The 14,334-nt window shown below is 34.8% G+C and overlaps 1 protein-coding gene and 1 non-coding gene across 3 annotated transcripts in view; both read right to left on the bottom strand.

Annotated features, from left to right (window-relative positions):
* Positions 1 to 14,334, bottom strand: part of AGBL4 (ATP/GTP binding protein like 4) — a 1,282,996-nt gene that overhangs the window by 1,199,838 nt on the left and 68,824 nt on the right. The window lies entirely within an intron of this gene.
* LOC111728471 lies at positions 4,210 to 4,369 on the bottom strand. Its single transcript, XR_002775750.1, has one exon. It is a non-coding gene; the product is annotated as a U1 spliceosomal RNA (small nuclear RNA).

Genomic DNA, 14,334 nt, shown 5'->3' with positions numbered 1-14,334 from the left:
GCCCAAGGAGAGAAGGAGGGGAGGGGAGTAGGGAGGATGGGTGAAGGGAAGGTAGTTGGTGGGACCACACCTACAGTGCATTTTACAAGGGTACATGTGAAATTTACTAAGTGTAGAATATAAATGTCTTAACACAATAACTAAGAAAATGCTGTGAAGGCTATGTTACCCAGTTTGATGAAAATATTTCAAATTGTATATAAAACCAGCACATTGTACCCCATAATTGCATTAATGTACACAGCTATGATTTCATTAAAAAAAAAATAAATTTTAAAAAAATCTTCTGCAAAACCAAGGAAATAATCAACCCAGCAAAAAGACAACCTACAGAATGAGAGAAAATATTCACGTGCTTTATATCTGATAAAGAGCTAATAACCAAAATCTACAAAAAACTCAAGGAAAGCTGCAAGGAAAAATCAAACAATCACATTAAAAAGAGGTCAAAAGACATGAACAGAAGCTTTTCAAAAGAAGGTAGACTAACGGCCAATAAATATGGAAAAATGTTCAATGTTACTAATCATTAGGGAAATACAAAGCAAAACCACAATAAGATACCACCTAAGCCAAATGAGAATGTCTTTTATTAAAAAAAAAAAAAGAAGACATTAGCATGGATGTAGAGAGAAAGGAATACTTAATACACTGTGGGACTGCAAACTAGTTCAACCTCTATGGAGGTCATATGGAGATTCCTCAAAAAACTAAAAGTAGACCTAACATTTAATCCAGAAATCTCACTATTGGATATTTACCCAAAGGGAAAAAAAAATTCATCTTATCAAAAAGACACATTCACTTGAATATTTAACGCACAATTCACATTACAAAGATACGGAATCAACCCACGTGCTATGGAGCTCTACTTATCCATTTAAAAAAATGAATTAATTCCTTTCTGGATGGAACTAGAAACCATTCTCCTTAGTAAAGAATTACAAGAATGGAGACAAACACCTCATGCACTCACTACTAAATTGAAACTAACCAAATAGCACTCAATGTGCACAGACTGAAGTAAAACTCAACAGAATTTAGGCAGGTGGGAGGCAGAGGAAAGGATAGATGAAATCATACCTAGCAGGTACAATGTATACTGGCTGGGTGATGGGACATTTATAACTGTATATCAAGCAGTATAAAAGTAATTTATGTAACCTAATTATTTGTACCCTGTAATATTCTGAAATAAGGAAGGAAGAAAGAGAGGGAGGGATAAAGAGAGAAAGAGTGGGCTCATTCTTATAATAATTATAATCGTGGTCACCATTATCTTAGTCTTTGAGGCTGCTATAACAAATTACCATAAATTGGATGGCTTAAACAACAAAAATTTATTTCACACAGTTCTGGAAGCTAGAAATCCAAAATCAGGGGATCAGCATGGTTGGGTACATGGGGAATAATCTCTTCCTGGTTTACAGAAGGCCATCTTCTTGCTGTATCCTCATATGGTGGAAAGACAGCTAACTTGCTCTCTGGCCTCTTCTTATAAGGGTACGAATCCCATTCATGAGAACTCTACCAATATAGCCTCTTAAAACAAACAGCCCTTTCAGTTCTTTACTGAATCCTCCTCCTCCACCTAGTCCATAAATATTTGAGCTCTTCAGACATTATTCTCTTCTTCAATAAACTCTCTCAAGATTACTCTGGATTATGACTAACCATAGGTACAACCCTCCTATACATAGGCAAAAATCAACAAAATTCTGGGTAATTAATTGCAATTGACTGAAGGCAAGATTCAGCAATAGCCTAAGAAACAGGAATCATAGAAAATTATAGTACCCCACACATATGAGTAGAAGTGTGAATTAAAGGCTATTAAATTTCAAATGTCTCACAACAAAAAATGATGAGTAAGCGAAGTGATGTCTATATTATTTTTATTTAACTATTCCACATGTTTACATATATCGAAACATCACATTGTATACCCCATAAATGTATACAGTTATGAACTCTCAATTATAAACAATATTAATTTTGAAATATCTGTATAAAAAGGAAGTATTAAGGAACAAACAGATCCAAGCAGGCTTAAACAAAGAAAAGCTCAGGACCACAGACACCTCAGTTCTCTTTAGTTCTCAAATTCATAAACACTTGGAACTGAAAGAGAAAGGGAAAAAAAACAACATTTTTTGAGTGCTTAATGTGTGCCAGCCATTGTATAAAAGCTTGAGTTCTACCAAGTAAGCTGCCAGAGGCTATGTTTATGCCACATTAGGCATAAGAGAAGCATGGCTGCAACATTCCAAGTTAGCAAAAGAGACACTAAAGAGATGATGAAATTAGCAGCTGTGGGGTTGGCCTTTGGAGAATTAAATTTCAAGAGCAACAAAGAGAGACAACAATGCCTATAAGAAATTTTCTCTGCTAAATAAAACATGAGTTTTATAACCAAATATTCTGCAATTTTGAAAAAGCAAGTTTAACTGAATTCATTGTGATAATAAGATTAAAAAAGTATTTTCAAACAAAGCATCATAACATCACAGCTTCACCATATAACATTATAACCTTTCTTAAAATATATGTAGCTTATATAGGGATCCTCTTTGTGTCACAAATGTTTCACTAATCCTTTTACAAACAAACTTGTCTTTTGTTTAACATTTAATATAATTCAGCCTCCGTGAAATCCTTTGGGACCTTGACATGGATAGATTAAATGGAGATTGTAAATTGATCTCATCTCTAGCCTTTATAATCTCTGCCCTGAGATCAAGATAAAAAGCCCTGCCTCTGAAATAATAACATGATTATCCTCCTGGTGGCCTGGCTTGAGTCTCAAGTAAAACCTTTCTGTGTCATATCCAACATGAAGCAAGCCAAACCACACAATTAGTCCAATTTTAAAAATCTAACCAAAGATTTCTATTTTCTCATAATTTTAATTATTTTATATAAACAAAATTATGTACTGATTTTGCATCTAACATATCATAAGCACATTCCATAATAACATAATCTTTTTAAAAATTAAAACTTTAACAAATGAATAAAATTCTAGCAAGTTCTATAGTTTCTTAACTATCCTGTTATTCTTATTTCCTTCTGTATGTGATGCTGCTGAAAACTCAAAGCAATGGCCTCAGCGCCTGTGGCTCTTGCAGCAAAGGAGCCAGTCACATACACCTAAGGTGGCGGGTTCGAATCCAGCCCGGACCCGCCAAACAACAATAATGGCTGCAACCAAAAAATAGCCAGGCATTGTGGCGGGTGCCTGTGTCCCAGCTACCTGGGAGGCTGAGGCAGGAGACTCTCTTGAGCCCAGGAGTTGGAGGTTGCTGTGAGCAGTGAAGCCATGGCACTCTACCCAGGGTGACAGCTTGAGGCTCTGTCTCAGAAAAAAAAAAAAACCTTAAAGCAATGCACAGAGAGACAGGACAGCACGGTGGTTAAACATGCAGAAACTAGTGCCAAATTTTAGAGGTCAATCCTTCTGTTTCCACTTATGAAAGCAACAGTGGGACAACGTCTTAATCTGTCTACTCTTCAGTTTCATGTAGTATAAAATGCGAGAGAAGGGAAGGATAATATAGTATACCTATCTCATAAGGCTCTTGTAAAGATTACATAAATACTAACATATTTACTAACATAAATACTAACAAGTCATAACGATACTAGCACAAAGTAACCACTAAGTATTAGCTATATCATAAAGTCTTTTACTGATTCAGGATTATTCCCTTAAAGTAGATTTTCAAAAGTGGAATTACTAAGCAAATCAATATTAACAATTGTATGATTTTTGATAAAATTGCCAAATTTCTGTCTAAAAAGACTATACTGCTAATTTATACTACAACCAGAAATATATGAGACCATCTTTAATAAGCTTAAGCCTTTATATTTAATTGATTTATGCTAACTTCACAGAGTAAAAACTACATTTCTTTGATTACCAATAGATAGAGAATTTTATCATACTGCTGACTACTTACATTTATTTTTTTATGAGTTGCTAGGTAGACTTTTCAAGGGTCTTTCAAGAACATAGGAGATATAAGATCTACCAGAAATTCCTCAAAATCTCTAACATCATTAAAAACAAAATCAGTAGTTTTGGAGCACTGGAAATAAAATTAAGACTAATTTAGAGTCTTGCTTATACACATATATACATAGATATCATGACCTCTCCAGGTTATGAGTAGTCCAGTGTCATAAAAATTACTTTCTTTTTTTTTTTGAAAGCGCGAACGCAGTCCCCCACTACCACAAATTATGCAGTCGAGTTTCCCACATTTGGGGAAATCACAGGGGTCAGCACATCCGGAGTGCAATGGATAAGCCTGGCCCTGGGAAAACCACCTTCGTGATCATGGTATCTCCCCTGCCAGGTAAGTATAGAAAAATTACTTTCTTATAGTGACATTTTCAAATATTTATGATAATATCTATACAAAATGAAGGCCAATTCTATACAACTTTCCTCACAGTGCACTTGGGATTCTTCAAAAGATAACAACTCTTACTCTTACCCATTCTAATGATATTTGGACAGAATCTAGAATTACCTCTCTATATTCATTTTTACCTTCTATCCCTCTGTTTACCTCAAGACTCCTAGATAGACAAGCCAACTAAAATATACACTTCCCAGCCTTTCTTGTAGCTAAGTTTTTTCACGTAATTAAGTTCTGCCTAATGAGATATAAACAGAATACATAGAAGGCTCCTAGAAAGAGAAGGAGCAAGCATCTCATGGTCCATTCTCTTCTGCATCCTTCTGCTTCTGGTTTGGAAGTGAAAATGATGGCGAGAGCTCAAACAGCCATCTCAGATGCTAAGAAAGTCAACATGATAAAGAAATAAAAAAGAAGCTTCAGACTCTGATGACAAAGTGACACTATCAAACTAACTCTGAGCTAACTCTACACAGTTTTTACATGAGAGAGAAATAAACATCTGTGTTTTTAACCATTGCTATTTTAAGATCCTGTCATATACAGCCAAAACATAACCAAAACTGATACACATGACCAAAATTCATTTATATTTGCTTTTGAATAGCATGATTTGTTTTTCTAGCAACATTCCAGTACTCAGAAATGTGGGCTGATTAGACTAGTAACAGTATTTGAATTCAGTGAGCACACATGCATTAAACTATCAATGTAAAAAAGGCTGAGAAATTTGGGGGTTAAAATAAGAACAGTGTTTCTCTTAAATCACTTTACTGATGTATTACTAATACCCAAAAAGCTATACATATTTAATGCATACAACCTGATAAGTGTGGAGATAAGTATACATCTGTGAAACCATTATTATAATCTACATCATAAACATGTCAATCACCTCCAAAAGTTTCCTCCTGCCCTCTTTGTCTGTGTGTGTGAGATAAGAAAACTTAATATAAGATCTATATTCTCCTAGTAAATTTTTAAGTATGCAACCCAGTAGTTAACTACAGGCACTATGCTACATAGTAAATCTCTAAGATTTATTTTTTGCATAACTGAAACTTTTTATCCTTTGACTAATATCTCCCCATTGGACACTCCCCCCCCCACTTTCCCACCATCACCACCATCTCCGGGCAACCACCATCTACTTACTATCTGCTTCTATGAATTTGGCTGTTTTATGTCATAAATGTACAAATGATAATATATGCTATGTGTTCTTCTGTGTTTGGCTTATTTCACTTAGCATAATGTTCTCCAGCTTCATCCATGTGGTTGCAAATGACAGATTTCCTTCTCTTTTAAAGTTGAATAATATCCCATTATATAAATATACCACATTTCTCCTTATCCATTGGTCCATCGTTGGGCATTTAAGCTACTTTCATGCCTTGGCCATTGTGAATAATGCTGCAGTGAACATAGAAATCCATGTATCTCTTCAAGAGCCTGATTAAAAGCTATTGTAGTCAAAACAGTATGATACTGGGAAAAAATGCATACACATAAATCAATAGAACAGAATAGAGACCCCCAAAATAAACACACGTATATACAAGTAAATCATCTTTGACAAGGGTGCCAAGCAAAGGAAAGACTCTTTGGTAAATACTACTGGTAAAACTGGATATCCATATGTAAAAAATAAAACTGTACTCTTAATTTATAACATGTACAAAAAATTAACCCAAAAATGGGGTAAAGACTATGTACAACCTTAAACCATAAAAATTGTAGAAGAAAAGATGAGGGGAAAGCTTCTTAACCTTGGCCTTGCCAATAATTTGTTGGATATGACACCGCAAACATAGGCAAAAAGAGCAAAACTATATAAGTGGTACTACATAAAAAATTAGAAAATTATCCAGGGCTGGTGGTACATTCCTATAGTCCCAGCTGATTGGAAGGCTAAGGCCAGAAGATAATTTGAGCTTTGGAGTTTGAGGTTGCAGTGAGTTATGATAACACCATTTCACTCTATAGCAAAACCCTGTCTAAATAAAACAAAACAAACAAAAAAACATGTTCCAACTGATGGCAATATATTGTGCTAGAAAGTATTGAGCCTACATAAGGACTTCACCAAGGGGTTCCCTGAAATGAGTGACAGCAAGCGATTTACTGCAAATAGAGTGGTTTGGTTACACAGATTTGGGGATAAATTTGGACTGAAAAATATATAAACTACTAGACAGACTACATCTGCTTATGAAGAAGCTATGGCCACACTTCCAGAAGAGTTGAAGAAATTGATAAAGGAGAAAGGATACACCATCAGAAGCAAGTCTTCAATTGAGATAAAAACTGAGCTCTTCAGGAAGAAAATACCTAATAAAACCTACATTTATAAAAGTGCAAAGGAGGCATCAGGGCATAAAGACAATGTGCTGTCAAAATAAAAACAAAAATTATCTGCCTGTGTTCTAGCAACATAATCAGAAAGCATGAGTGACAACCATCTTGTTTATGTGTGGTTCCACCAATGTTTCATCTAAAAAGTAAAAAAAAAAAAAAAAACTTCGAAGAGGAATGGAATTTAAAGTCTTATTAATAATAGGCAATGAATCTGACCAACCTGAATCTATTTGCTACAAAAACGAAAATGTCAAGGCCATAATTTTACCTCTAAATACAACTGCACTGCTTGATCCCCTTGATCAGGGCAACATTTGGTCTGTCAGGGCATATACACGTCCTTGGTATTTGTTCACATTCAATCAGCAGTTGATGCAGACCCTAATCTGACCATAATGGAGTGCTAGAAATCATTCACTATTGCTAATCATTATTGCTAACGCAATAGAACTCGTCAAAGCTGCAATAGATTAGTTAAAACTATAAATACCTACTGGAAAAATTTATAGAGTGATGTCATGACTAATTTTAAAGGCTTTCTGGGGATTGATAGAGAAGTTAGGAAAATCATACACACAGCAAAACAAGTTGGTGAAGAATTTGTCAACATGCTTGATGAAGAAGTGGAAGAACATATTGATGGCCAAAGAGAAGTACTAGCAAATGAGAAAATAGAAGAACTTGCTAAGTCATCTGCAGAGGAAAAGGAAGATAAATAAGAAGAAATTGAGGCATAACCAGTATTATGGAAAGGAAACAATTGTGAAAAATGAGCCTCAGATGGAACCTAGCACTATGGAAAGCATCATTAAAGTCACTTGTATGATCACCAAAGAATTATAACCTTTTCAGCAACATGCTGATGAGTTAGAGAGAGACAACAACTTAAGATGAAAATACTTCCCTCCCCCTCCAAAAAAAACCTTCAACTATCAAGGATCCCCAATCATCAACATCACATGCTCCTGACCTCATCATGGTTCAGTGATCCAGGATCACTGGAAGCAGATCATCCCCATCAGGTCATATCACAATGCCACCACTATTCACCTCACTTCATCTCATCACATAGGCCTTATGTCATCTCACATCATCATAAGAAATACAGTACAACAAAAGAGAGGATTTAAGAATGCATTTTCTGGAAAAGGGATGGCTACTATAAATACATGTTCTAAATACATGTCATGTCACTTAACTTTCATAATAAATCTATAAACTAATATTTTCTCCATTTATACATAGAAAGGGAATCCAAGGCCTAGGGAGCTTACTAACTATCCCAAGATCACACAGCCATTAACTAGCAAAACCAAGATCCAGTATATATCTTTGGTTTTGTCCAAGTTATACCCTCACATCATTGTTAAACATTTTCTTAAGGTTTATATCCTCCATTTATTTTTATTATGATCTTTTATAAATCACCTGCTTTTACAAATCAGGTGAAAAACACCACCCAATAGTGGTGCACAACACATAAGTTTCCTTTGTATAAATTAGGGAGAGAGTCACCCTTTGGATCGATACAGGTCTTTGCCAAGGTGCATAGCATCACAAGGCAAACCAAGCTAGATTCTATCCCCTACTATCCCCTTGTCTGTGACCTTTTGTAAAGTGAACCACCTACATAACCATAAACAGCCAGGTGTAACAGGTCAGCAAAAGAATTAATAATAGGCTCGGTGCCTGTGGCTCAAGTGGCTAAGGCACCAGCCACATACACCTAAGGTAGAGGGTTCAAATCCAGCCCAGGCCCATCAAATAACAATGATGGCTGCAACCAAAAAATAGCTAGGCATTGTGGCGGGCGCCTGTGGTCCCAGCTACTTGGGAGGCTGAGGCAGGAGACTCGCTTAAGCCCAGGAGTTGGAGGTTGCTGTGAGCTATGATGCCATGGCACTCTACCCAGGAGGATAGCTTGAAGCTCTGTCTCAAAAAAAAAAAAAAAAGAACTAATAATAATAATTCATCAGTCATTTAGAGTTGTGCTGATATAGTAGCCACTACCTACCTGTGACTATTTAATTTTAAAATATAGTTCCTCAATCACACTGGCCACCCTTCAAGTGCTTAGTAGCTACAACTGGCTAGCAACTATCATGTTGACAATTCAGGTATAGTAGAAAATTTCTATCATTACATAAAAGTTTAGATAACACTGATTTAGAGTGTACATCTAAGAGTATTAGAATGTTTTAAATATTAGGCCTGATTTCTCTATTTCACCTATTTATATATTATTTATAGATTATTATCTATTACAAAAATAGTATTATACATCATATAATATACATATATATGTATGATCTATCCTAATCATCCACATATATATCTTGTATTCCTAAGGGCATTACAGAAAGTACCTGCATTGGATGAGGACTTTTTAAAGATACTTTAACATGATTTTATTGAACTTCAAGTGTACTGGAGAACTTCCCAGAAGTGGGAGAAAGGAATAAGATATTAGGGGGAAAAAAAACAACTACAAGCTGTGTATGGTGGTTTATAACTGTAATCCCATGTACAGAAGGTCAAGGTGGGAGAAAGCTTGAAGCCAGGAGTTCAATACCAGCCTGGACAATATAGAGAGACCATGTCTTTTTTTAGAAAAAAAATTATTTTTAATTAGCTGAGCATGGGGGCACATGACTGTAGTCCTAGCTAATTGGAAGGCTAAGGAGGAAGGAAGGCTTAAGCCCAGGAGTTCAAGGTTGCAGTGAGCAATAATGATGCCACTATACTCCATCCTGGGTACAGAGCAAGACTTTGTCTCAAAAAAGAAAAAACAAAAACAAAAGAACAGTGGAAAAATGAGTAAAACATTTCATGGAAGATAGACAACTTCCTTCTGATTATTGCTATGGCAGTAAAATATTTTAACTTCTTTATACTGCTTAAGTAGTTAACTAAGTTAAGTTAACTCTTAAGTTAACTCTTTAAAACACATTTCTGACATTTCATTAGATTCTTTAAAAGAATATTAAACAAGAGAACTTATGGTACATAAAAACATTCCATTGCTTTCAACTTAGTGCTCCAGAGTACATGCAGACAAGGAAGCTCAATAAGGAGGAAATAGGATTGACTGTGATTAAGAAAAAGATAATGATTAATAAGACATTAATATATAAAATGTATAAACAAATATATAAAAATATATAAAGAAAGCAGGTGATTTGTAAAAGATCATAATACAAATAAATGGAGGATATAAACCTTAAGAAAATGTTTAATAATGATGTGAGGGTATAACTTAGACAAAACCAATGATATATACTGTATGAGGCCAAAAATAAAACTTTAAGGAATAAATTTCAAAAAGCAATATTTATTTTCAAGTGTGAAAATATCCTTACTTCACCTGATAAATCAAGAGCAATGCATATTACTTAGCATTGCATTTTTAAAAATCTAAGTATCAATAAACCCTTGGAATAGAATCTGGTACTGATGATCTAGTATCTATTTTCTTTTAACTTTGGTTTTAATGATGCTATCATCATGAAATGGTTGATCATCATCTTTTTCTAGAAGTGGTTTTCATGACCCTAATAGGATATCTCAAAAAAAGAAAAAAAAATAAACTAACAAGTTTTCTCCTAGAAGGAAGTAACATTTGTGCTGATGGAGTTCATTCAGAAAGAAGTTCACACTTACTCCTACTATCCTCTCCAATATCCACCTCCTCATTGAATTCTTTTGACATTTTATTTTTAAACACATATGCTTCAAATTTTTTAAGGGAAAAACTACTGGGATAGAAAAAAGAATAAAATTCACAGAAATGGAGAAAATAAATATAAAAGAAATATTTTTCATAAACAGCTAAACCTATACAAAAGTCTACATGATAATGTGTACATTTTTTAATAAAAGTGTTCCATATCTCAGAGATTCCAAAGATATCAAATGATGTGGTAGTTGCTATAGAAACTATTCTCTTTTAATGAAACTCAGATTAAATAACTGCATAAAACAAATTCAGATTTGAAATGCAATTACTATTCTAAAGCATATTTACATATTTGATTGTATAATGATTACAGAAAATAAGATAAAATATTAAGAATACCTTTTATATGTGCAAAACCAGTGGCAGTTATGAACTTAATTGCAGCTCTATCCTTAAATACAATAGTGTTGGGTATAATGAAATTCTATTTTATAATAAAAACTCATACAAACGCTGTACCATTCTATTGCTACTTAGAAAAGCACTTATTTGCATGCAGTGAAAACATGTCTGCAAATTTGTTATTTTGGAAAAAATGGTATAAATTCAGTGCAAGTATAAAAGATTCTCCAAAGGCTTTTTCCATATCAGATCAATATTCAGAAAACAGCCAGCAAGTAACCAATGAAATTCCACAGCAAGTGACTTGACATAATAGGCAAGAAAGTTTCAACCTATCTAAATTATAACCCTTTCTTTCAGCTTGCAGAGCTAAGGTCCAGACTCCTGAGGGCTACCCATTTCTGTCTTACTACCTGTCATGTTGAAAATCTAAACTTTGGAATCAAAGACCAAGTATCAAATCCTAGCCCTAAATGTTAATTACAATGTTAATGTTAAAGTTAATTATAGCCCTAACCTATGATATTTTAAGCAAGATATTTAACCTTTCTAACCCTGAAAAACAAAGATAATACCTGCCTTATAGGATCACGGTACAGGGTATCCCAAAAGTCACCCCTAACATTGCCCACCATAAATAGGGAAGATAGGAAATTGTAGCTAAATGTACCTTTATTTACAAAATATCCATTACAAAATTTTATAAAGAGGTACCAAACAGGTAGAGAATGTTTTGTAAATCTTTTGCAAAATTGGTAATGAGGTCCAGCACAGTGGTTCACACCTGTAATCCCAGCACTCTGGGAGGCCAAGGTACATGGATCCCTTAAGCTCAGGTTTTCAAGCCCAGCCTGAGCAAGAGCAAGAACCTGTCTCTATGAAATAGAAAAAAAAAGAAAATTAGCCCTATCTTGCTAACTGTGGCAAGCACTGGTAGTCCCAGCTACTCTGGAGTTGAGGCAGGAGGAACACTTTAGTCTGGGAGTTAGAGGTTGCTGTGAGCTAGGCTGATGCAATCACACTGTAGCCTGGGTAACAAACCAAAGCTTTGTCTCAAAAAAAAAAAAAAATTATAATGAATATTTTGTAAATAAAAGTACATTTAGCTGCAATTTCCCATTTTCCCTATGTATGGTGACTCTAGGGATATCCTCTATTTTGTGTACAATGTCTAGCATGGTTTCAGTAAATGTCTGCCATTCACTGCCTGATAGCTTCTATCATTATTACTATTACTGCTGAGAACATAATTGTTATTACTCTGCTGCTACAACAAAGCCATGCTCACCCTTTTTGACTTTCGTTCCTTTCACTTGATGCGTGTGTACAGTCTTCTCAGAGGTGCACTGAAGGCAGGGTGAAAGGGGCCTGCAGTGTCTATTTAGTAGAGCTGGCCATAATCTGGCCATGAAGCTCAACTGCTTGGGCCCAACTTAGGCACTTACTTGCTTCACCAGTGCCTTCTATCTGACACATTAAAGAGACAAACAGGCTTCACTCTGGAAGGGCTTCCCAAAATGGAGCACAATAACAACTAGAAGTATTCATTATTCTTTTTTTTTTAATTTGAATGGTAGAACTTTTGTTCATTCATTCTTTCCTCAGACAAGCCTTCCCTGACAACTCTTGCTATTTCAGAGCTTATAAGTAGCACTTTTTCCATGTATTTTCATATTCTAGTAGATTAACTGCATTATTAGCCCCCTATGAATGGCCTCCCTGCATCCATGCCTTTTGCCACACCCTGAGACACACAGCCTGACTTGCTTTAGCCATAAGACTTGATGTAACCTGAGGCTCTAACCTCCTTACTCCTTCCTTTATTGTTCCTCTACCTTTATCATGAAAACAAGTCCCAGCTAGATGCTAGAAAATAAAAAACCTCATGGAATATAGCCAAGCTGTCTCATACACGAGAGTGCCTGTCAAGGCTGGCCATGCCTAGCACAGGTAAACATTACTACCCAGCCAACCTGTAAACTCATGAAGAAAACTTTATGGTCATTGTTTAAACCACTGTGTTTTGGGGTTGTTGTTTAGCAGTATTAGTCAATTAATACCTAGGTATAATGTTTTTCTCTGCTTATTATCTGCCTCCCCCATTAAAATGTAACTTTCACAAGGACAAGGTGTGTGTCTGTTTTATCTATCATTGTATATTCAGAGTCTAGTATGCTGCCTAGAACATAACAGGTGCTCAAAAATTTGTTAAATAGCTAAAAAAGGGTAAATACCACATGGAAAGGATTCTTCCTTTTGAAGATGTGACATAATGTGTAAACATAATATGACAAGAACCACCCCTCACTCTTATATAATGGTATAATGTATAAATAACTTGAGAGTTAAAATATGTATTGATATAAATTACTATACTAGACAGATATTGACAAATATCCTAGTTGATATATAAATAAAGTACCATGATAATTCAAAAAGGGGAAACTACCTCTAAAAAAGAAAATCATGAGGTGGCTCATTTTCCCATCTTTGTAATTCAAGCAAAACTCTCGATTTTGGAACTCTGAGCTATTTTCTGATGAAGTATATAGAACATTTTTTCATGACTTAAAAAGTTCAAAACAAAGAATCTTCAGACTTACTTAAACTTATGATACAAAAAGACATCAGTATCACACAGTTGTAATGACTTCAAACAGGGCCTTAAGGAATATATAAATCCTATACTATTTTTAAAATTTTAACCAACAACATATAGAGATAGACAAAGAATATTGATATGCACCTCCATTCTGCTCTATCCCTGGCCCTAGTCCTCTTTTCAACCATTTCTGGCTTTAGTTGTTCTAAAATGTTTCTCCATATCTCTAAATAGTATGTATTTACCTCAATTTCTTACCTTACCAGTTTAGGAGATACATTGCATACCCTTCTCTAAAACAACAGGACTTAGCTCATTTACCCAAAATACATACACACCTTTCTCTGCCATTATTTTTTTTATAATTATAAGATTATAAATTATAATTTTATATACTTATAATTTTATAAACTTTAACAATAGCTCATGTTTCTACTTCTTGTTTTCTTTTTTTTCATTAAATGATAGCTGTATACATTAATGCAAACATGGGGTACAGTGTAGTATTTTCATATACAATTTGAAATACTTTCATCAAGCTGGTTAACATAGACTTCATGTCATTTGCTTAGTCATTGTGTCAAAACATTTATATTCTAGTTCTAGAAAAGTTCACTTGTACCCTTGTTACACAGACCATATAGGTTATCTTTCCAGTCACCCTCCCACCACCCAGCTGCCCTTCTCCCCTCCCATTCCCCACCCCTTCCCCATATTCTTGGGCTAGAATTAAGTTGTAGCTTTCGTTTGAGACCTATAAATTAGTTTCATAAAAGGGCTGTGTACATTGGATACTTTTTCTTCCATTCTTGTGATACTTTGCTAAGAAGAACATTTTCCAGTTCCATCCATGTAAACATGAAGGAGGT

The sequence above is a fragment of the Otolemur garnettii genome, unplaced genomic scaffold (genome assembly GCF_000181295.1).
Source record: "Otolemur garnettii isolate 467f Iridium unplaced genomic scaffold, OtoGar3 scaffold00159, whole genome shotgun sequence".
Taxonomy (NCBI): Eukaryota; Metazoa; Chordata; class Mammalia; order Primates; family Galagidae; genus Otolemur; species Otolemur garnettii.
The sequence above is the reverse complement of the archived record's forward strand: the minus strand, read 5'-3'. Positions and strand labels throughout refer to the sequence as shown.